This window comes from Hylobates moloch, unplaced genomic scaffold (genome assembly GCF_009828535.3).
Source record: "Hylobates moloch isolate HMO894 unplaced genomic scaffold, HMol_V3 SCAFFOLD_4, whole genome shotgun sequence".
NCBI classification, from domain to species: domain Eukaryota; kingdom Metazoa; phylum Chordata; class Mammalia; order Primates; family Hylobatidae; genus Hylobates; species Hylobates moloch.
In genome coordinates this window covers 69,308,065-69,330,764 of record NW_026652279.1, presented here as the reverse complement: position 1 = coordinate 69,330,764, position 22,700 = coordinate 69,308,065, and the positions used below count along the sequence as shown (strand labels likewise).

The window sequence follows — 22,700 nt, the reverse complement described above, 5'->3', positions numbered from 1 at the left end:
AGCTCAGGAAAGCAGATTCTTAAGTTTTCAGGAATTTTATGCATCAGTTTTTAAGCACAGCAATTAAATAAATTATATAAGTTTCCAAGTAAATAAAATATGTTAACAACTAAGTTAATAAATACTCAAAAACTCATCAATTTCTAATTATTTTACTACCTGTTCCTATTATCCATATTCCTTAGGTTATTTATATATGTTATTTATGATGTGGAAATACTAGATGATGGTGTTTTATTTCCCATCTCTTTCTAATTTGGCATATGATGATGTTACATTGCTAACTTAAAATTAGTAATGGTGAGAATATTTGCACCATGAATATGGCACATGCTAAAAATCAGGCCCAATTTGTGGTTATGTTAATTATCTAAGTATAAGAGGTGACAAACTGTAGCCCTTGGGCAAAATCCAGCTCATTGCTTGTTTTTGTACATCAAGTTTTGTTGGAAGACAGACACACCCATTTGTTTACATTGTCCGTAGATACTTTTAGATTACAAAGGCAGAAAGCAGTAGTTGTAGCAGAGACTACCTATCCTGTAAAGCCTCACTATTTACTATCTGAATGTAGAAAAATTTCTCTACTCTTGACCTCACATAAGGAAGTGGTGGAAAACATATTAATACTGCAGATTAAACTTAAAAATGTGCTCCATGTACAGGTGTTACATTGTGAAGACCATAAAATTTGAGAAAATTATTTTAGTATTTGAAAACTATTACCTGATTCAGCAAATGTTGCTCACACCACTGACAGATATGTAAAGTTCTGACATATCTCTGTTTTGTTATTTTTATTGTATTCAATAACATAAGTAAAAATGTCAACTGATACCTACCTTAGAAATAAACTCATTTGTCCATTTCAAATATAGATCGACTGTGGATACAAAAGTTTAGAAAGAATCAGCAAAAATATTCTGGGAGAACTAATTGGCTACCTGAAATTTTCAGTAAAGAATATGATATATTTTATTACTATTTGTAAATTGTATAACACATATCCTTCATGTCAGTACATTTACAATAAACTTAGTTACATATATACATACATTTCTTTTTATTTAGAGAGCAGGTTGTTAACCAGCACACTATTACACAACAGTTTCAGAACTAATGAAGTTTTGAAAAAAGATAAAAATGGAAAAGTTTGTTACATTTAATAAGTACTAGAATACTTGTCATTTGGAAAACTATCCATCAGTTAAAAAATTCTCAGAGCAATTAATTCACATTTTTAATCTATTTTTTTCTTTCATTCATTTAATAGATGTTTAATCAATTACTTGCTATATTATTCTATTCTCACATTGCTATAAAGAAATACCCAAGACTGAGTAATTTATAAAGAAAAGTGGTTGGGCTCATAGTTCTGCAGGTTATAAAGGAAATACAGTGGCTTCTGCTTCTGGGGATACCTCAGGAGGCTTCCAATCATGGTGGAAGGCAAATGGGGAGTGACATCTCTTACTTGGAGGGATAAGAAACAAGAGTGAGGGTGGAGGTGACACACACTTTTAAACTGCCAGATCTTGTGAGAACCCACTCACTATCATGAGAATAGCACCAAGTGGATGGTGCTACACTATTTACGAGAAACGCCTTCATGATCCAATCACCTCCCATTAGGCTCCACCTCCAACACTGGGGAGTACAATTTGATATGAGATTTGGGCAGGGACACAGATCCAAACCATGTTACTTGCTATCTACTAAACATGATGCTAAGTGATAGATACACTTTGAAGAATTCAGTAGAGACACAGCTTGTATTTTAGAGTTTATAATTTGATGTAGAATGCCAATGATACAGGAGTAAATACATAAACAAACATACAGTTACAAAATTATATGAACAGACTATAGAGTCAGTGGATAATACAAGCGAGGTGGAATTGACCTTTTTGGTCAGTGTATCTGGGAAGGTCTCTCTGAGTAAGTGCTATTCAGCTGCAGCAGAGACTTGGGTTAGGGGTATTGTGCCTCGCCAAAGGCAAAGTCTGTACAAACATCCTGAGGATCTAATTTTTTTAAAAAAATTATTCTTTTGCAATAAAAAGGTAACCACTTTCAATTACTTCATTAATTGCAAAAGAAAGTACATTTTATGTATTATTTGGGATATAGGCAGTTACTTTCCTCTAAAAGCCTCAAAGTTCATCATGTGTGGAAGTTAATTTCCCAAGTTTCCTTGTAAAACTAGTGTGGCATTCTCTGTATGTTTACATATGACCTTCATTAAAGCTAAGAATTTCTTCATTTAGATTTTGGCTTTATAGAACGCTAATATTGGGTTTCCCAATACTTTATGTCAAAGGAGGATAATTCTTTTTCTTTCTTCACTTATGTGTGCTTGAATCTCTAAGTGATACTTAGGCTCAGCAGGCATTTACACTCTTGTCCAATCTGAATTTTTTTCCCTTAATTCATCAGACCTTAAGAGCCAGCATATGGCTTGTTCTTTAGTGTCTTAAAAGCACTGGGTAAGTTTAGTATTATTGTGGAAATCTACCTTGTGAGAAAAGATTAATTGAGTTTTCTCGTCTTCATTTATTTTTGTTACTTTTTTTAAAACAGAAAGCTAAGTCAGGTATAAGAAGTTGTTGAAGTGATAAAGATTAGAGGTAAAAATTTTGAATATTTTGAAATGTCAACTGAAATCTCACTGTCACTTCTCCATTTTCTTGCCTACTTTTATTCCCCCACATTTAAACTTCTTTCATTTTCTTTTCCTGGGCCTTGAAACCCTTCTTTCCAGTGCAGGCATCTAGAAATTAGTCATGGGATGTGTGAAAGGAAAATACTTGGGCCCCCAAATCACTAGGCTAAAGGGAAAAGTCAAGCTAGGAACTGCTTAGGGCAAACCTACTTCTCATTCTATTCAAAGTCACCCCTCTGCTCACTGAGATGAATGCATATCTGGCTGCCTCCTTTGGAGAGGCTAATCAGAAACTCAAAAGAATGCAACCATTTATCTCTTCTCTACTTAGGACCTGGAAGCCTCCTTCCTACTTGGAGTCTTCCCAACCTTTGCTTCAAGTTGTCCCGCCTTTCTAGACCAAACCAATGTTCATCTTGCATATGTTGATTGATGTCTCATGTCTCCCTAGAATGTATAAAACTAAACTGTGCCCTGAACACCCTGGGTACATGTTATCATGACCTTCTGAGTCTGTATCACAGATGTGCATCCTCAACTTTGGCAAAATAAACTTTCTAAATTAACTGAGACTTGTCTCAGATTTTCAGGGTTCACAGATGTATACAAAAAGCTGGGTGGGGGGAGGGGAACCCAAGGAAAAAAGTGTCAAATCCTTGGCTTTTAAACTCAAAATCTTCACTTCTTATGCAAGAAAAAAATATTTACAAAGAATATTTGTTATCCAGTTCTGAACTCTCCACTCCTGCCAAGAGCTCCCTGAACTGTGGAGAGGAATAGAATAAGAGAAGAAGCAAAATGGTTAAACCTGCTTAGGGGTTTGCCTCTATTCTGTACCCAACGCAGATAAAGGGGGTATTGATAAAAAAAAATCCCAAGAGAAGTTGAGATATCCAAAAGCAGAGGATACCAGTTTTGGGAATTCCTCAGACTCTACTCTTGTAGGTATTTCCTATGTTGACAAGGGCATGAGTCCTTATGGCATTTTGTGGTGTCCAAGATAATAAAGTCCTGACAAAGATTTCAGGTTTGGCTGGGCATGGTGGCTTAAGTCTGTAATTTTAGTGCTTTGGGAGGCCAAGGTAAGAGGATCGCTTGAGGTCAGGAGTTGGAAATCAGCCTGCACGTCATAACAAGACCCCCATTTCTAGCAAAATTTAAAAGAATTTTGCTAGACATGGTGATGTACAATTGTAGTCCTAGCTACTCAGAGGGCTGAGGTGGGAGGATAGCTTGAGCCCGGGAGTTTGAGGTTATACTGAGCTAGGATTGTACCACTGCAATCCAGCCTGGGTGACAGAGTGAGGTCCTGTCTTTAAGAACGAAAAAAGAGTTAGGGATTTTTGGACTGCAGAGAAACATAGAAACACAGCTAAAACTTTCCACTGCCTTCAAAGAGGGGGCATAATTGGAAAGAACCAGTAGACTAAACTGATTTCTCAGTTTTGGTTGTTTGATGCTATTGCCGATCACAGAGTAATAATACACATGTCAGAGACTGGCAATAGGAATAGATGCAAGAACAGAGGCCAGGAAAGGAAGAGGCCATCTCAACAAATGACCACGTATTTCAGAGGGAAGTCACAGACAGACATCCTCTCCTGGCCTCCTTCCTCTCCATATAAGCCCCTGAAAAAATTAGGTACCAGGTTCAGAGAAAGAAAACGGGACATTTTGAATGAAAAACATTTAAACTTGAAGTGAACAAGAATAGCATGGAATGACTAAAATTCTTTTTTCTGTGATCAGATAGGATGGGGCTTACCATTCATTTGTTCAACATATTTATTGACCAATTGCTATGAGCCAGCCACTGTTCTAGATACTTGAGACATACTGAGGACAGAAGGCTACGACCTCATGAATCTTGTATTCTGGCAGGGTGACACAAGAAAGAGAGTGGGAAAGTTGCAGTATTACATATGAGGGTCAAAATCGGCCTCATTTTGGAGGTAAGATTAAGCAGACTCTTGATAGAGGTGAGGTGGTTAGCTAATCTGGGATTTGGAGAAAGAGCATTCCAGGTGAGAGGGAACAGGTGGAGTCAAAGCCCTAGGGCAAAAGCACACTAGGCACATTTAAGGGAAAGAAGACTAGGGGATTAGTAGTAGTAGAAGAGGGTACAGAGGTAATGGGGGCACATCTTTGGGGCTTACAGCTCATTTGACAGAATTTGGGTGTTATTTTGGGTAGAAGATAACTCCATCTGAGTGTTAATAAAAGGAGAATGATCTGATTTGCCTTTGTAAAGGATCATTCTGCCTGCTGCCATGAATATAATAGACCAAGGGGACAGAATGGCTACAATGAGATCAGTTAGGAGGTTATTGCTACAACCCTTGCAAGAGATGATAATAGCCACAGTGTAAGTGAGCACAGTGGTCAGATTTTGGGTTTATTTTTTAAAGGTGGAGACAACACATTTTCCTAGGGGACTGGATAAAGGATATGAGAGAAAGGAGGAGTCAAGAGAACTTCAAAGTTTTCTGTTTGGAGTTACTGAAAGAACATAGTTGAGATCTCCTGAGATGAGGAAGGTTGGCTGAGGGGCAGGTTGGGGTTGGAGAAAAGATCAGGAGATTAATCTTGAGCATGTTAACTTTGGAACATCCGATTGGAAATTAAGAAGTTTTCAGCATAGATATTTAAAGTCATGGTCCGAACTGAGGGCTGGTTTCCCTTTAATATGGTTGAGTAATCTAACTGACCATCTTCCAAATAACAACCATCAGTTCTAGATAAAATACCAAAAGAATGACTCAAAGGCTATGGGAGTTTATAAGCCAGGCTGGTTATGGAGGAAAATTAAAATGTGTAAAAAGCATTGGGCGAGATTCTCATTTTGTAGATTTTATCCTGAACATCACCTTCAGTAGTTTCTGCAAAGAGTGTCTAAACTCTAGTGGAAAACCTCAAAGTTTTTTGGCCTGAAGAATTAGAAGACAGAATTTGGGGCAACTACAGATAGTAGAAAGTGAATGGGAAACAGAGAGCCAGAAGAGGGAGGCCTAATCTCTGTGAATAAACTCTATCAAGTTTCTGGCTGACACTTAACACTATTCGTGTGTGGGAAAGACTTCGGCTAAGAACAACAAAAGTGAACTGACATTTGAGCTACCTCTAGAGAGAAAGATTTTGCAGTTTGAGTCCAATTAAATTAACTAATAAAACAAAAATTCCATTCTTTGGAGGAATAAAATAGAATATAGAGTCTCCACAACATAACATTTGCAAAGTTCTGAATATAATCTTAACATATGAAAAAATCAGGAAAATGTGACCATTCTCAAGAGAAATAAGAAGCAGTGGAAGCCAACCCTGAGATGACTCATTGTTGGAATTAGTGGGCAAGGATTTTAAAGTTGCTGTTTTAACTGTGCTTGTATTAGTCTGTTCTCACACTACTAATAAATAAAGACACACCTGAGACTGGGCAACTTATAAACGCAAGAGGTTTAATTCACACACAGGTCCAGATGGCTGAGGAGGCCTCACAGTCATGGTGGAAGGCAGATGAGGGGCAAAGTCATGCCTTACACGTGGCAGGCAAGAAAGCTTGTGCAGGAGGACTCCCCTTTATAAAACCATTCGATCTCATGAGATTTATTCACTATTACTAGAACAAAGTGGAAAAACTTGCCCCCATGATTCAATTACCTCCCACTGGGTCCCTCCCATGACACATGGGGATTATAACAACTCAAAGTGAGATTTGGGTGGGGACACAGAACCAAACCATATCATTCCACTCCTGGCCCCTCCCAAATCTCATGTCCTCACATTTCAAAACCAGTCATGCCTTCCAATAGTTCCCCAAAGTTTTAACTAATTCCAGCATTAACCCAAAAGTCCATGTCTAAAGTCTCATCTGAGACAAGGCAAGTTTCTTTTGCCTATGAACCTTTAAAATCAAAAGCAAGGTAATTACTTCCTAGATACAATGGGGGTATAGGCATTGAGTAAATACAGCTGTCCCAAATGGGAGAAATTAGCCAAAACGAAGGGGCTACAGGTCCCATGCAAGTCTGAAATCCAGCAGGACAGTCAAATCTTAAAGCTCCAAAATGATCCCCTTTGACTCCATGTCTCATATCTAGGTCAGGCTGATGTGAGAGGTGGGCTCCCATGGCTTGGTCAGCTCTGCCACTGTGGCTTTGCAGGGTACAGCCTCCCTCCTTGCTGCTTTCTTGGGCTGACATTGAGTGTCTGTGGCTTTTCCAAGCCCACAGTGCAAGCTGTTGGTGGAACTACCATTCTGGGGTCTGGAGGATGGTGGCTTTCTTCTCATACCTCCACTGGGCTGTGCCCCAGTGGGGACTTTGTGTGAGTGTTCCAACATCACATTTCTCTTCTGCACTGCACTAGCAGAGGTTCCCCATGAGGGCTCTGTCCTGCAGCACACCTCTGCCTGGACATCAGGCATTTCCTACATCCTCTGAAATCTAGGTGGAGGTTCCCAAACCTCAATTCTTGACTTCTGTGCACCTGCAGGCTCAACACCATGTGGAAACTGCCAAGATTTGGGGCTTGCACCCTCTGAAGCCATGGCTTGAGCTGTACCTTGGCCATTTTTAGCTATTACTGGAGCAGCTGGGACACAGAGCACCAAGTCCCTAGGCTGCATACAGCAGGGCAGCCAGTGGGGGACCCTTGGACCCAACCTCAGGAAATTATTTTTCCCTCCTAGGCCTCCAGGCCTGTAATGGGAGGGGCTGCTGTGAAGGTCTCTTATATGCCCTGGAGACATTTTCCCCATTGTCTTGGTGATTAACACTGCACTCCTCACTACTTATGCGAATTTCTGCAGCCAGCTTGAATTTCTCCTCAGAAAATGCTTTTTTTTCTATCATATCATCAGGCTGCAAATTTTCCAAACTTCTATGTTCTGCTTCCTCTTGAACATTTGCTGATTAAAAATTTCTCCTGCCAGATACCCCAGATTATCTCTCTCAAGTTCAAAGTTCCATATATCTCTAGGGCAGGGGCAAAATGCCACCAGTCTTTGCTAAAGCCCAGCAAGAGTCACCTTTGCTCCAGTTTCCAACAAGTCCATATCACTATCAGCATTTTTGTCAAAGCCATTCAACAAGTCTTTAGGAAGTTCCAAACTTTCTCACATCTTCCTGTCTTCTGAGCTCATCTAGTCTCCAGGAAGTTCCAAACTTTCCCACATTTTTCTGTCTTCTTCTGAGCCCTCCAAACTGTTACAACTTCTGCCTGTTATCCAGTTCTAAAGTCGCTTCCGCAAAGCAAAGTCACATCTTGCATGGCAGTAGGCAAGAAAGCATGTGCAGGGGAACTCCCCTATATAAAACCATCCGATCTCATAAGACTTATTTACTACTACAAGAACAGCACGAGAAAAACCTGCCCTTGTGATTCAGTTACCTCCCTTGGGTCCTTCCCACAACATGTGGGGATTATTACAATTCAAGATAAGATTTGGAGCTAAACCATATCAGTGCTCAATGAGGAAAACTAAAGATGCTTATAATGGATGAATATATAGAAATTCTCAACAGAAAAACAGAAAACATAAAAAAGAACCAAATGAAATTTCTATAACTAAGAAACATAGCATCTGAATTAAAGAATTCAATGGGCAGGCTTAACAGTAGCATGGGGATAAATAGGAAAGGGTCAGTGTACTTTAAGAAAGATCAAAATAAATTATCCGAACTGGGAAAGCTAGAAAATAAGATCCAGAAATTTGAACAGAAATTTAAGAATCTAACATAAAAAGGTCCAACACAATTGTAACTGGAGTCCAGAAGAGCAGAAAGAGAATGAGCCAGAAAAATTAGTTGAAATAAAAATGGCTGAACATTTCTCTGATTTGGTGAAAGACTCAATATTACAGATTCAAAGACCTAAGCAAATGCAGATCAAGGTAAACATAACCCAAACTATGCCTGATCTCATTCTAGTCAAACTTTTAAAAACCAAAGGTAAAGAGAAAATCTTGAAAGCAGCAAGAGAAAAGTGACTCATTACCTACAGGGAAACAATGTTTCACAAAGCCACTGACTTCTAATTAGAAACCATAGACACACGAAGATTGTGGAATAATGTCTTTAAAGTGCTAACATAAGTCATGGAATGAGGTAAGATCACTAAGGGAGGAGATAGAGAAGAAGAACTGAGCAATTACATAGACGTGATCAGAGAGAAAAGAAAGACCAAGAATGGGAGGTGTCCTGGAAAACGTATCTAAAAGGAGAGAATGATCAAATGTGTCAAATGCTGCTATTGGACCAAGGGCAGAAAACTGAGCATTGGATTGAGCAATGCAGAAGTAAATAATAATTGCAGCAGGAATAGTTTTGGTGGAATGGCTTAAAGCCTGGTTGCAGTGAGTTTAGGAGAAAATGAGAAAAAAATAATTGGAAATAATAAGTAAAGGCAACTCAAAGAGTTTTACTTTGCATAGGGAGAAATGAAATTGAGTACTAGTCAATGTAGAGAGTAGGATCAAGAGACGATTTTGTTTTGTTAGCATGCTAATTAGCATAATCCAGTAAAGAGTAAGACAAAAATGAAAATACAGGATAAAAAGGGAGAATTACCCAGTTTATCAGGTCTGTAGAAGAAAAGATAAAACAGCCAGTTGAACTAGAATAAAAAAATTGTACACTAAAATATGTAATTTGAATTATCATTTCCCTTCTATATTGCTCAAAGCCCTTTGCTTCCTAGCCTTTACTATTTACAACTTGGTCACTTTTCAATGTAATATTTGAAAAGTATATCTATTAAAAATTATGTAAAATTTTATGATTTTGGAGAGTAGTAACTGATTTGTTCCTTTGTGATTTTAATTTGTGAACATTCTTTAAACAGTGAATAGGATCTATTTCAAAAACTGTTTTTTAAGTTTTAAAAAGCTCAGAATGCATTTTTCTAATAATATTTATATTATATGAAATAGTTTATTCTGGTTAGTCCATAAAATTGTATAAAGTATCTGAATTGTATTACTGATTATCTGGGAAGTTTCAGGTCTTCAGTTTATTTCTATGGTGAAACTTATTCTAATTTCCAATCCAAGATTCTGGAACGCATCTCCCATTATGAAGTGGACCTCAGGGTGGGAATGGAAACAGAACCTCTTGTTCACACTCCACACCCTCATCTTCCAGCAGTGAGGGTAGACTATTAAGGTTCTCATGTCATCAAGGATCAAGGCAATGGGATAAGGGAGACTCTAGACATTTGTTTCCTCACCAGTGAAAATTAAATGAAGACCTAGGAATCACTACAGCTATAGAGATGAGAAGGACATTTCAGCAGCTAGAGTGTGGTGGTGAGTTCCTGGCTACATGGCTGCTTCTGTACAAGAGTGTGCTTAAGTCTTTTTGTGTTGTGTAAGCTTATGTGTGCATATGTATGTATGAGCAAATTGGTGGGCTGTTTATTTCAGTATATGATGAAGTCTTGTTAACCTGTAAACCCAACATCTAAAAAATGTCATCGAATAAACTTTTTTTCAGATCTCTGCTATTATAAGAGGTGGCCGTAAGTAAACTAAAAGCAGATTTATTCCCACTTACATTTTATTAATTTTTTAATTTAATTTTTAAAATTTATTATTATGGGTACATAATAGTTGTATGTATGTATGCGGTACATGTGATGTTTAGATAAGGGCATACAATGTGTAATGTTCAAACCAAGATAATTGGGGTATCCATCATCTCAAACCATTATTACTATTTTAGAACATTCTAATTCCACTCTTTCAATTACTTAAAAATATACATTAAATTAGTGTTAACTATAGTCATTCTATTGTGCTATACAACACTAGATGTTATTTCTTCTATTGACTGTATTTTTGTACCCATTAACAATCCTCACTTTATTCCCCAGTTCCCATTACCCTTCCCAGCCTCTGGTAACCATCATTCCACTCCATCTTCATGAGTTCATTTTTTTTTTTTTAGCTCCCATATTTGTATGATAATATCTTTCTGTGCCTGACTAATTTCACTTAACATAATGTCCTCCAGTTCTATCCATGTTGCAAATGACATGATTTCATTCCTTTTTATGGCTGAATAACATTCTATTGTGTATATGTGCCACATTTTCTTGATCCATTTGTCCACTGATGAACACTTAGGTTGTTTCCATACCTTGGCTATTGTGAATAGTGCTGCAATAAACATGGGAGTGCAGATACGTCTTCGATATGTTGATTTCTTTTCTTTAAGCTTTATACCCAGCACTCACATATATTTTAAGGTATTTACAGGAAAAGTCCATTTCCAATGCATTCTGTACCTACAAGATTGTTCAGTGATAACTGGTGCACATATGTAATGGTGAGACTTGGGACAGGAAAAAAATTCTGAAGAAAATTCCAAATCATTCAAAGTTAAATTATTTTTAGCATAGATGAAATAAGTACTCTTTGTAAATCTTTGAACATTGGCAAACCATATAATTTTTGTGTGAAAGAATGTTAACCAGAGCAGCAATTATGGGGGTTAGAACTTATGGTTGTGTCCTTAAGTGGAGAGACACTTTTTTTAGGCCTATTGAAGTAGTTTTTGTTTTCTTTTCTTTGTTGTTTTCTGGGTCATTATTATAATTGTCTCCATTCACAATTGTCTACCTATCTAAAATTGTAAAGCTAATATTTTTAGGTATGCATTGGTCCTTAAGAATTGGATGTACAGTTGCCTATTTGCAAGGACACGGAATGACTTTCAACTTCCTGGATAAAATATTTTCTATATGTACCAAGAAAGAGCTTGGGTTTAAAAGATTTAGAGTCATTGTGATTATGACTCGTTGAGAGTATGATTACAGCTAAGTAATTTTCTTTCCTTTTTTTCAAAAGAAATGGGTACGGAGGTGTATATTCTGAGTCTTACGGAGTCTTAATTGCCTGCCATGAGGTAGTACTTAGGAGCATGATTAAATTGTTTAAGACACATCTAGAGAAAGGAAACCTCCAAGAAGGAATGTACTTGTTAACACTGCTTCTGTGATTGAATTTAGGATTTATAGCACTTTAAATTTTTAAAAAATTGCCTGTAGTTTATGTACACAGTGTTAGAGATGAACTGAATTATTCATAATGATATATTTTATGCTAATTCACTGGAAAGTTTCTCAAATAATAGTTATTTAAAATTCCTCACTTTTCAGAAACTGTGTATTCTTTAGTACCATGATCTCTCCCCTGTCGTTGTGTTCTTCCAAGATATCACTGGTGCTATGATCGGGAGCTATTTGTTCAATCATGACCTGTGGGGCTTTCTTAACCTCTTATAAACTTAAGTGCCAATCACTAGGCTGGATATAATTACACTTTGGTGATTTCCTTGAGCTTTAAGGGCTAATGAATAGCCTCAAGTATTTAAATAACTGCTTGAACTTTCTTAATTGATACAAACTGTCTGTAATAATTCCACTTAGTCTGGTATGCCACCTGAACAGCTTTATCTTGGGTTTACATACTTAACTGATAGTGTTCAGTGGTACATGATATTTATATGAGCCTTTGTCTTACTGAACTGCATATGAAATAACCATTCTAAGTCATATTTTAAAACTGTATTCCAACTTCATAAACAAATACATTAGAATCAATGTTTGCATTCCAGACCTGAACAAATATTATTTTATGTCAAATTTTGTTAGTCTTTTATAAACATACTAAAACATGTGCATCCAAATTATGGTTCATACTTTTTCCACGTTTCAAATTTATGCAAATGCATGTTTACCTTTCAATTAAAATTCAAGTTTTTATGTGAAATAATATGAAAATGTTACAAAATAATTTAATTAATAAGTATTTGAAGACTTTTATTTTCATGTTAGGTTTTTATTGCTATTTTATATAAAAAATAATCAAGATATGTCTGGAGGAATAATTGGGTTCAGAGGCTATTTTCTTTCAAAAACCAAAATCATAAAATATACAATCAATATTGACCTGAATCATTATTAATATATGCATTTTTATAATAGAAATTGTAAAGGTAAAAATGATTATAAACAGGAAATGAATTTTAAAATGTCTCATTGAGCTATTACAAATAATATATTCTTTAATAGTTTTAAAAATGATTGCTACTGGTATAGAAAAATGTGATGGATTTTCCTTTTTTCTTTTTATTATTATTATTATTATACTTTAAGTTTTAGGGTACATGTGCACAATGTGCAGGTTTGTTACATATGTATCCATGTGCCATGTTGGTGTGCTGCATCCATTAACTCGTCATTTAGCATTAGGTATATCTCCTAATGCTGTCTCTCCCCCCTCTTCCCACCCCACAACAGTCCCCGGAGTGTGATGTTCCCCTTCCTGTGTCCATGTGTTCTCATTGTTCAATTCCCACCTATGAGTGAGAACGTTCGGTGTTTGGTTTTTTTGTCCTTGCGATAGTTTGCTTATTATTTGTAATAGCCCAGAAGTATATAAATTATCCAAGAATAAAAATATGATGTGAAAGCAAGCTCTTTATACAAAATAAATAAATAAATAAAACTCTGTGAAACCAACCGTAGAATCTTACCTAAATGGGGAAATAGAACACGTTCTCAAAACCTTGGAGAGGAGCATTAGATATCATAGGAATGTCATTTTTTCCCAATAGGCATATCATTTCAATAAAATCTCAGTGAAAAATCTCAAAAAAAAAATAAATCAAATGTCTCATTGAGAATTAACCTTAGCATCCTAGATTTAGACTAGCTAGATATATCTGTGTATGAATTCTTGTTCTAAAATGTGCCTGACATGTAACTTTAGGTAAGTTATGAGACTTCCTGTGAGCAGCTGTTTCCTCATCTGTAAGATAGAAAATAATGATGAAGACAAGAATAATTATGTTAAACAGTAAACATTTCTTGATATTTCATGGATACTCAATAAATGCTACCTCATTATTATTCCCACAGGAAAAAAAAGTCTTACTACTTTTAGTTTCACTTTGATTGTATCCAGAATTATGACCCAGATTTGGCTTTAGATGACCGTGAACTATTTTCAGACACAGAATTATGCTCCTGAAGTCTTAATGTCTGATAAAATTAATGCTATTTAAAATAAACTTTCGGAGAATCTGAAGGGAATTCATTTTTCTGAAAAGTAACTAGTTGAGAAAGTCAAAATATATTTGAATGTATACATTTTGGTATGCTTGAAAACAATGGTGATGGTCTATAATCACTCATATATTGATGTGTTTTTACTTAGTGTTTTGTCTCTTGATAAGCAGAGGATTACAGAAAATTAAATGTCATTAGGTATTATTAAACCTAAGTCATGAAACGGATCATTCCCAGATTGCTGACATATATACTAGTATAAATATTTTTTAAGTGTTTTTGTTTGATAGTTTTTATTTGTATGTGTGTATGTCTTTTTTTAGTGTTAGCAAGTAGTCTGGTATAGTAAATAATATTCAAAACAAATCTTTGCTACAATATTGTATAGGTATATGCCTTCAGAGTTCAGTATGACTATTAAGAAATGCTTTAGAATTCAGGAACTTTTATATTCTGCTACATCAAAGTTAGCCTAAAGCTGCCCCTTACATATTAAGTTTGGTCTAAAAGCTTTTCTGTACATCGTGAATTATAACAAGCCAGGGTGTAAACCTATCATAGCCCACACCTGTGCCAATCACTGAGTTTTGGCCAATGAAATGTAGCCAGCTGTTTGAACCATGTTCAAATAAGGCAAATGCTGAGCTGTAACCAATCCAGCTGTTTCAGTGCCTCACTTCCATTTTCTGTAGGTCACTTTCCTTTTGCTGTCCATAAATCTTCTTCCACCACGTGGCTGTGCTGGTGTCTCTCTTGAATCTGCTGTGATTCTGAGGTCTGCCCGATTGATGAATCATTTATTGGTCAGTTAAACTCCTTTAAATGTAATTCAGCTGAAGTTTTCTTTTAGCAATACTCAGAACTTTTTTGTTAAAAAGAAAGCAAGGGATTTGCACATGTCTATATTGTCAGAAAAAAAAAAGTATCTGAGCAAGGTTAAAAAAAACCCCAAATGCAAAACTGTGTATACATGACTCTACCACCTCCATTACTTCTTGGAAACAAATTAATACTTTTGTAGGCTGATAATTTTGGTGTGTATTACCTCTGCTTCCAGAAAATAATACACATAGCATAGTTACTTATGTAGAATTTTCTCTTTTCTTGGTAGCCAATAGCCACATGGGGCTATGAGCACTTGCTATTTGGCTTGTATTACTGAGAAACTGAATTTTAAATATTTACTATTAATTTCTTTATTTTTACACTTAAATAGCCACATAAGGGTAGGAGACATAATCCAGGACAGCATATTTCCAGATTCATGAGCCATTTTCATATATGGTTACATTTCTGCCATGGGTTGCTGCTGACAATGCCCACAACACAAGTGCCTTGGAGTGCGTATCCCTTAACCAACCCCCTCATCTTACAGAAATGGTCCAAGGAGAAGAGTTCAAAGCAACATAATGGCAGAGATGATGTTCAGATCTCCAGATATTGTGTCCCTGTCTCAGAGTCGCCAACAGAACTTAATTTTTCATTTCCTTTTGATAAGTGATGAGCTTGCTAAGATGGTGATAATGGCATTCAACAACCATAATAATTAAACGCTATGTCCCTTTTTGCGGTACAGTGATAAGAACTGAGAAAAAGGAGATTGAACCAAGGGAACATTCTTATGACTAGTCTTTGCTCCTTATTACTCCAGTGAGTCTGTTGACAGAAATGGCCATATTCTTATTCAGCATTATTATTGGGCTTGGTTAAAAGTCATTAGTTTAGCTTGTTATGTGAAAGTCACTAATTTGAGTAACACAATGCCATTTGATAAAGAATGACATTGGTATAGGAATCAAATAGGGCTACTTTTCAGAATTATTTTCTGATAATAAAATATAAATTATTTTAATAGTAGTAAACTTATTTTTTATTTTTTTGAGACGGAGTCTTTCTCTGTCCCCCAGGCTGGAGCGCAGTGGGGCGATCTCGGCTCACCGCAACCTCTACCTCCCGGGTTCACGCCATTCTCCTGCCTCAGCCTCCCGAGTAACTGGGACTACAGGCGCCCACCAACACGCCCGGCTAATTTTTTGTATTTTTAGTAGAGACGGAGTTTCACCGTGTTAGCCAGGATGGTCTCCATCTCCTGACCTCGTGATCTGCCCGCCTCGGTCTCCCAAAGTGCTGAGATTACAGGCTTGAGCCACCGCGCCCGGCAGTAGTAAACTTATTATAAATGAAGTACATAAGGTTAGTGATATGGGGATCAAAGGGCCATTGCACATAAATCACTAAACAAAAGTCATTGGGAGACAGACACAAAAATCTGTATGTCTTTCATTCATTTAAATCCAGATTTTTTTCTCTTATTAGAAGAAAACATCAAACAGTTAATATATAAGCAAATTAGTGCAATGTGCTCTTCAAAGTTAACTTGATTATGGTAGAACACAAAAAAAGTCACATAGCTGCTTTTATTTTTCAGTCAATATTTCACAATAAATCATCTAGGTTATTCAAATAGTTTTCCCTACTATTAAGATTTATTTATAGGATGGCACATAATGAGAGATTCTGACACCTATCATTTAAATAAGAATATTTCCACAATGTTTTTGCAGGAATAAACTTTCAAAGATTTTAGTGCTAAAAACTTTGTGGTAGAATTTTAGTAGATGCTGATAATATTTCTGCCAGAAATTGCAACCAGGGTCCCATTCTACTTAAAGATATTCTTGAAATTAACAGAGTAGCAAGCTGTTAACTATCTGTAGAGGCTCACCTTCCTTTTACAAACTGTTAATAATACTCTGGTGAGACATGTGTGGTAATTTCCATTACCAACAAAATTTTCTTTTTAGAAAAAATGAATGCTTTGAGCTTTAAATGTTGATATTTTTTGAGACTGGCAATGAAGGCATATGTTTTTTATTTCTTCCATATATTGTTTTAACATTTTCCATTTATATTGTTATTCTCTGAACTTTAGTAATAACTACAGACTCATATTGAGCAGCTCATCAAATATTGGGAGAAAACAACAGAAATAATAGCAAGAGCTATTGACTTTAGAAGAACTGAGCCCGACTGAGTTCAAAGCTTTTATTCAATTGCTTTTATTTTGAGTTTACATGATAGAAATTGGATAACTATATGGATTTGATGTACCAATTTCTTCTTGATATGCAACTTTGAAAAAGTCTATGTAGTTAACCTATTAATATAGAACTGACACTCATTTAAATTTGCTGTCTCCCATTCCATTGGAAAGATCTCTGTTTAGAACTACAGGAAATAAGGGCAAGTGTACATATTTCTTGTAATAAACTAACAATAAAGAGGCAGATATCACTACCACGTTGTAAATTATAGAGTAAGTCTTAGGTAACTTATTTAGTACTTTAAACACACAGGAAATTTCACTAGTTGACAGCAATTGAAAATGCAAATTAATTGCGTACTCCATCCCACATCTGAAATAAAAGAAAAGTGCCAGAAATAGACTAATTCTGGTTTCCTTTTGAATATCATATTTTAATTTCTTTTATGTTTCTTTAATCTTTTCAGCAGTGCTTAAAGATTTGGAAGATGTTGATTAAAGCATTTCCTCTGATTAATTATATTTTGGCTTTCAACTGTTTTATTTTATTTTAAAATCAAGTGCACACACATTGTCTGGATTATATGAGCATCTGCTCTTCCCAGTCTCTGCAAATATTTATATAAATCTAACTGCCACCCTGATCCCTCCAAGTTCTCACTGCTTAGCTAATCCTGATTGCATCCCCTCATTAAGCCATCTTCAGGATATGGAAACATAAATAAAACAGATGAACAACCTACATTTCAGGGATATTTGTATACATGGCTTGCCACTTAACTCATGTTATTAAATTCTCAGAATTCATTCTAAAATCACAGGGTTTCCTTTACCTCTGCTTTCTTTAATTATACATTTGATTATTATTAATCTAAAAATTACAGGCATACCTCATTTATTGTGCTTTGCTTTACTGAGCTTCACAGATATTACATTTTTATAAATTGAAGGTTTGTGGCAACTCAGCATTGAGCAAGTCTATCAATGCCATTTTTTCATCAGCACATGCTCACTTCATGCCTCTGTGTAGCACTTCAGTAATTCTCGCAATATTTCAAACTTTTCCATTATTATTATATGTCCTGATGGTCTGTGATTAGGCATCTTTGATGTTACTGTTATAATTGTTTTGGGATGCCACAAACTGCACTCACATAAGACAGTGAGCTAGATAAATGTTGTATGTGTTCTTCACTTCTCCATCAACTGGCCATTCCCCTGTCTCTCTCCTTTTCTTTAGATCTCCCTATTCCCCGAGACACAATATTGTTGAAATAAGGTCATTTAATAACCCTACAATGACCTCTAAAGTGTTCAAATGAAAGGAAGAGCTGCACTTCTCTCACTTTAAATAAAAAGCTAAAAATGATTAAGTTTAGAGAGAAAGGTATATTGAAAGCTGAGGCAGGTTGAAAGTTAGTCCTCTTGCAGCAAACAGCCAACTGGAGAATGCAAACAACAGGTTCTTGAAGGAAATTAAAAGTGATCTCCAGTGAATACACAAATAATAAAGTGAAACAGCCTTATTGCTGATATGGAGAAAAATTTGGTGGTCTGGATAGAAGATCAAACCAGTCACAACATTCCCTCAAGCCGAAGCCAAATCCAGAGCAAGGCCCCTAACTCTCTTCAATTCTGTGAAGGCTGGAAGAGGTGAGGAAGCTGCAGAAGAAAAGTTTAAAGCTAGAAGATGTTGGTTATAAGGTTCAAGGAAAGAAGCCATCTCCATAACATGAAAGTGCAAGGCTAAACAGCAAGGGTCAATGGAGAAGCTGCAGCAAGTTTTCTAGATCTAGCTAAGATCACTGATGAATGTGGCTGCACTAAACAGATTTTCAGTGTAAATGAAACAGCTTCACAGTGGAAAAAGAATCCATCTAGGGCTTTCATATTTACAAAGGAGAAGTCAATGCCTGGCTTCAAAGCTTCAGAGGACAGGCTGACTCTTGTTAGAGGTGAATGCAGCTGGTGACCTTCGGTTGAAGCCAGGGCTCCTTTATCATTTCAAAAAGTGTACAGCCCCTAATAATTATGCTAAATTTACTCTTCCTGTGCACGAGAAATGGAATAACAAAGAACTGGATGACAACAATCTATTTACAGGGTGATTTACTGAATATTTTAATCCCAATGTTGAGAACTACAGCTCAGAAAAAAATTTGAATATTTTTCACAATATTTTCAAAATGTTTGAAAATATTACCATTTATTAACAATGCAACTGGTCACTCAGGAGCTCTGATGGAATTGTACAAGGAGATTAATGTTGTTAAGCCTGCTTACACAGCATCTATTCTGCAGCACATAGATTAAGGAGTAATTTAGACTCCCAAGTTTTATTTTTTAAGGAATACATTTTGTGAGGCTATAGCTGCCATAGACAGTGATTCCTCTGATAGGTCTAGGAAAATTAAATTAAAAACCTTTTTGAAAGGAGTCATCATTCTAGATGTCATTGAGAACATTCATGATTTATGGAAGGAGGTCAGATATCACTATTAACAGGAAATGGAAGGAGTTGATTCCAACCCGCATTGAGAAATTCAAGACTTCAGTGGAAGAAGTAATTGCAGATGTAGTGGAAATAGCAAGAAACTAGTATAGAAGTGGAGCCTGAACATATGACAGAATTTCTGCAATTTCATCATAAAACTTGAATGGATGAGGAGTTGCTTCTTATGGATGAGCAAAGAAAGTGGTTTTTTGTCTACTCCTGGTGAAGATGCTAGGAACATGGCTGAAAGGACAATGAAGGATTTAGAATATTACATTAACTTAGCTGATAAAGCAGTAGCAGGGTTTGAGAGAATTCAGTTTAATTTTGGAAGAGGTTCTAATGTGGGTAAAATGCTATCAAACAACATTGCATGCTGCAGAGAAATCTTTTATGAAATCAATGCAACAAACTTTACTGTTTGCCTTATTTAAGGAATTCCCAGTCATCTCAACCTTCAGCAACCATTACCCTGATCAGTCAGCAGCCATTCACCTTGAGGCAAGAGCCTCCAACAGTAAAAAGATTCCCATTCATGGAAGGCTTAGATGATTGTTAGCATTTTTTAGCAATAAACTGTTTTAGATGAAAGTATGTATGCTTTTCTAGACCTAATGCTATGGCACAATTAATAGACTACAATGTAGTGTAAATATAATTTTTGTTATGTACTGAGAAACCAAAACATTATTTTGACTCACTTTATTGTAATATTTGCTTTGTTGCAGTGGTCGGGAACAAAGGTATACCTTTGTCTCCAAGGTATACCTGTATTTTGGATATAATGACCTTTTCAAGATGATTTACTGTTTTGTATATCCTCTATCCATTTAATATGACTGAAAATTTAGAATTTATTAGGAAGTTGAAAGGTAACACATACATGTTGAGTATCTCCTGTATTTGTTTTTCCCTTTATTCTTAGTATTCGTTCCTCTTTTATCTCTCTGTGGGCTAAGAGAATATAAAGAAATAGTACCTCTCCACAAAGATGGAATGCTAATACTTTTTTTTTTTTTTTTTTTTGAGACGGAGTCTCGCTCTGTTGCCCAGGCTGGAGTGCAGTGGCGCAATCTCTGCTCACTGCAAGCTCCGCCTCCCGGGTTCACGCCATTCTCCTGCCTCAGCCTCTCCAAGTAGCTGGGACTACAGGCACCCGCCACCACGCTCGGCTAATTTTTTTGTATTTTTAGTAGAGACGGGGTTTCACTGCGGTCTCCATCTCCTGACCTCGTGATCCGCCCGCCTCGGCCTCCCAACGTGCTGGGATTACAAGCGTGAGCAACCGCGCCCAGCCTAAATGCTAATACTTTTTATAAAGACTTTCTTTCACCTTGGTTTCCTTAACTAATTACAGGTTTTATATGGGGACAGTACTTTAATCTGGGGCCTTCACTTTACTTCATGCTTTGATACAGACTGAGAGACATCTATTTGACTTCATTTTACAAATTGTCCTTTGACCATGTAGTTTCTGTAGACAGAATGATTTTTTTTTATTGTAAATATCTAAGACCGAGAATTTCTGTTCTTGCAGCTTTATGTAATTATGTTCAAAGGGGTTTGAATTAAAATGGAACAGATGTGTCCATCTTTAATTATGGTGTAACAAATTGTGTTACTCTAAGGCTTTATTAAGTGAAATGCTCATCTTTATGTAATAATGGGTCAGACAGTTTCAAAACGATATCAGTGAACACAGTGTATTGCCTGTTCTAGTCAGACTTCAAAAGGGCTGTTAAAACTCAGAGGATGTACATGTAATCCAGAAGACACTATAGAAAATATATATATTTGTTTTTTATTCTAAGTTAAGTGAAATATATGATAAATCTAAATGTCATCTAAGTAAGACAGAAAAGCTAACATTTGACTTAACAGATATATCTAAAGAGTAGTGAGAACATTCAGCTCTCTGTATTGGAAAATACCATTTTAGGGTTTCCTGAAAACCCTTTTGTATTCTTTTGTGCAAACACTCTCTTAATAAATGAGTGGCCAGAAAAGCCCTTTTTTGGGCACCACATTCAAGTCAGTACAACAAAGTCCTTTTTACTAGCTGTGAGCTACTTAGAGAACGAAAAGTTAGTAAGAAGAATATGGACAAGTACAAATCCTGTGAAATGAGCCCCATCTCAGTGTTTCTGTTTCTGTCAGTTGTTCCATTGCCCTTTTATGCTTCTGGATATATCCAACTCTTTTATGTGTTTTTCTTTCTGCCCTTTCCCAATATGTCACCGTTTATTATTTTTCTGTCTGAGTGGTTTTGTTGAGATACTCTTTTTGCTCCATTATCATTACCCTCCGAATCCAGGCTCTATTTCCTCATACCCAGATTACTGCATCGATTTTTCAAGTTTTCTTGATGTTTCTCTCCCCCCTTTCCATTCTTTTTACAGTTCATTGCCAATCTAATAAAAATAATAATTTTATTTTTTACTTTTTTATTTCAATAGTTTTGGGGGTGCAGGTGGTGAGTTCTTTAGTGGTGAGTGCTGAGATTTTAGTGCAGACCTCACCCAAGAAGTGTACACTGTACTCAGTATGTTGTCTTTTGTCCTTCACCCCACTCCCAACTTCCCCTCCTGAGTCTCCACAGTCCATTATATTGCTCTGTATGTCTTTGCATCTTTAAAGCTTAGCTCCCACTTATAAGTGAAAACATATGGTATTTGGTTTTCCATTCCTGATTTACTTCACTTAGAATAATAGCTTCCAGTTCCATCCAAGTTTCAGCAAAAGATATTATTTCATTCCTTTTTATGGCTGAGTAATATTCCATGGTGTATATATACTGGATTTTCTTTATCCATTCATTGGTTGATGGGTATTTAGGTTAGTTCCATATTCTTGCAATTGCAAATTGAGCTGCTATAAACATGTGTGTGCATGTATCTTTTTCATATAATGACTTCCTTTTTAGGGGGTAGATGCCCAGTAGTGGGATTGCTGAATCGAATGATAAATTTACTCTTACTCTTTAAGGAGTCTCCATACTGTTTTCTGTACTGGTTTACTAATTTACATTTCGACCAGAAGTGTCAAAATGTTCCCTTTTCACCACAGCCATGCCAACATCTATTTTTTGTGTGTGTGTGTTTTAAATTGTAGCCATTCTTGCAGGAGTAAAGTGGCATCTCATTGTGGTTTTAATTTGCATTTCCCTGATGATTAGTGATGTTGAGCAGAAAACGGTAATTTTAGTTTGATGCATCACTTCTTACAATACTTTGGTAGTTCAAGTGTATTATACAAGGCCACACTTTCGTTTCTGGTCTTCAGGATCATTCCTAATCCCTGTGCACCTGCTTGTCACCACTGCTCAAAAAAATGAATAATACGATTTTCCTTGCATCAAGTGCCTTCATTTTCAGTATCTTGACACAGCCTTTTCTAGGCAGAATTGTTCACTCCATCCCAATACATGTACC

At 36.3% G+C, this 22,700-nt stretch overlaps 1 protein-coding gene across 1 annotated transcript in view; it reads left to right on the top strand.

Moving 5' to 3' along the window:
• Nucleotides 1-9,776: 9,776 nt before the first annotated feature.
• Nucleotides 9,777-22,700, top strand: part of CSNKA2IP (casein kinase 2 subunit alpha' interacting protein) — a 132,805-nt gene continuing 119,881 nt past the window's right edge. Inside the window, exon 1 of the mRNA XM_032149149.2 lies at nucleotides 9,777-9,965. The gene's annotated coding sequence lies outside the window, so the exon portion shown is untranslated. The remainder of the gene's footprint in view (nucleotides 9,966-22,700) is intronic.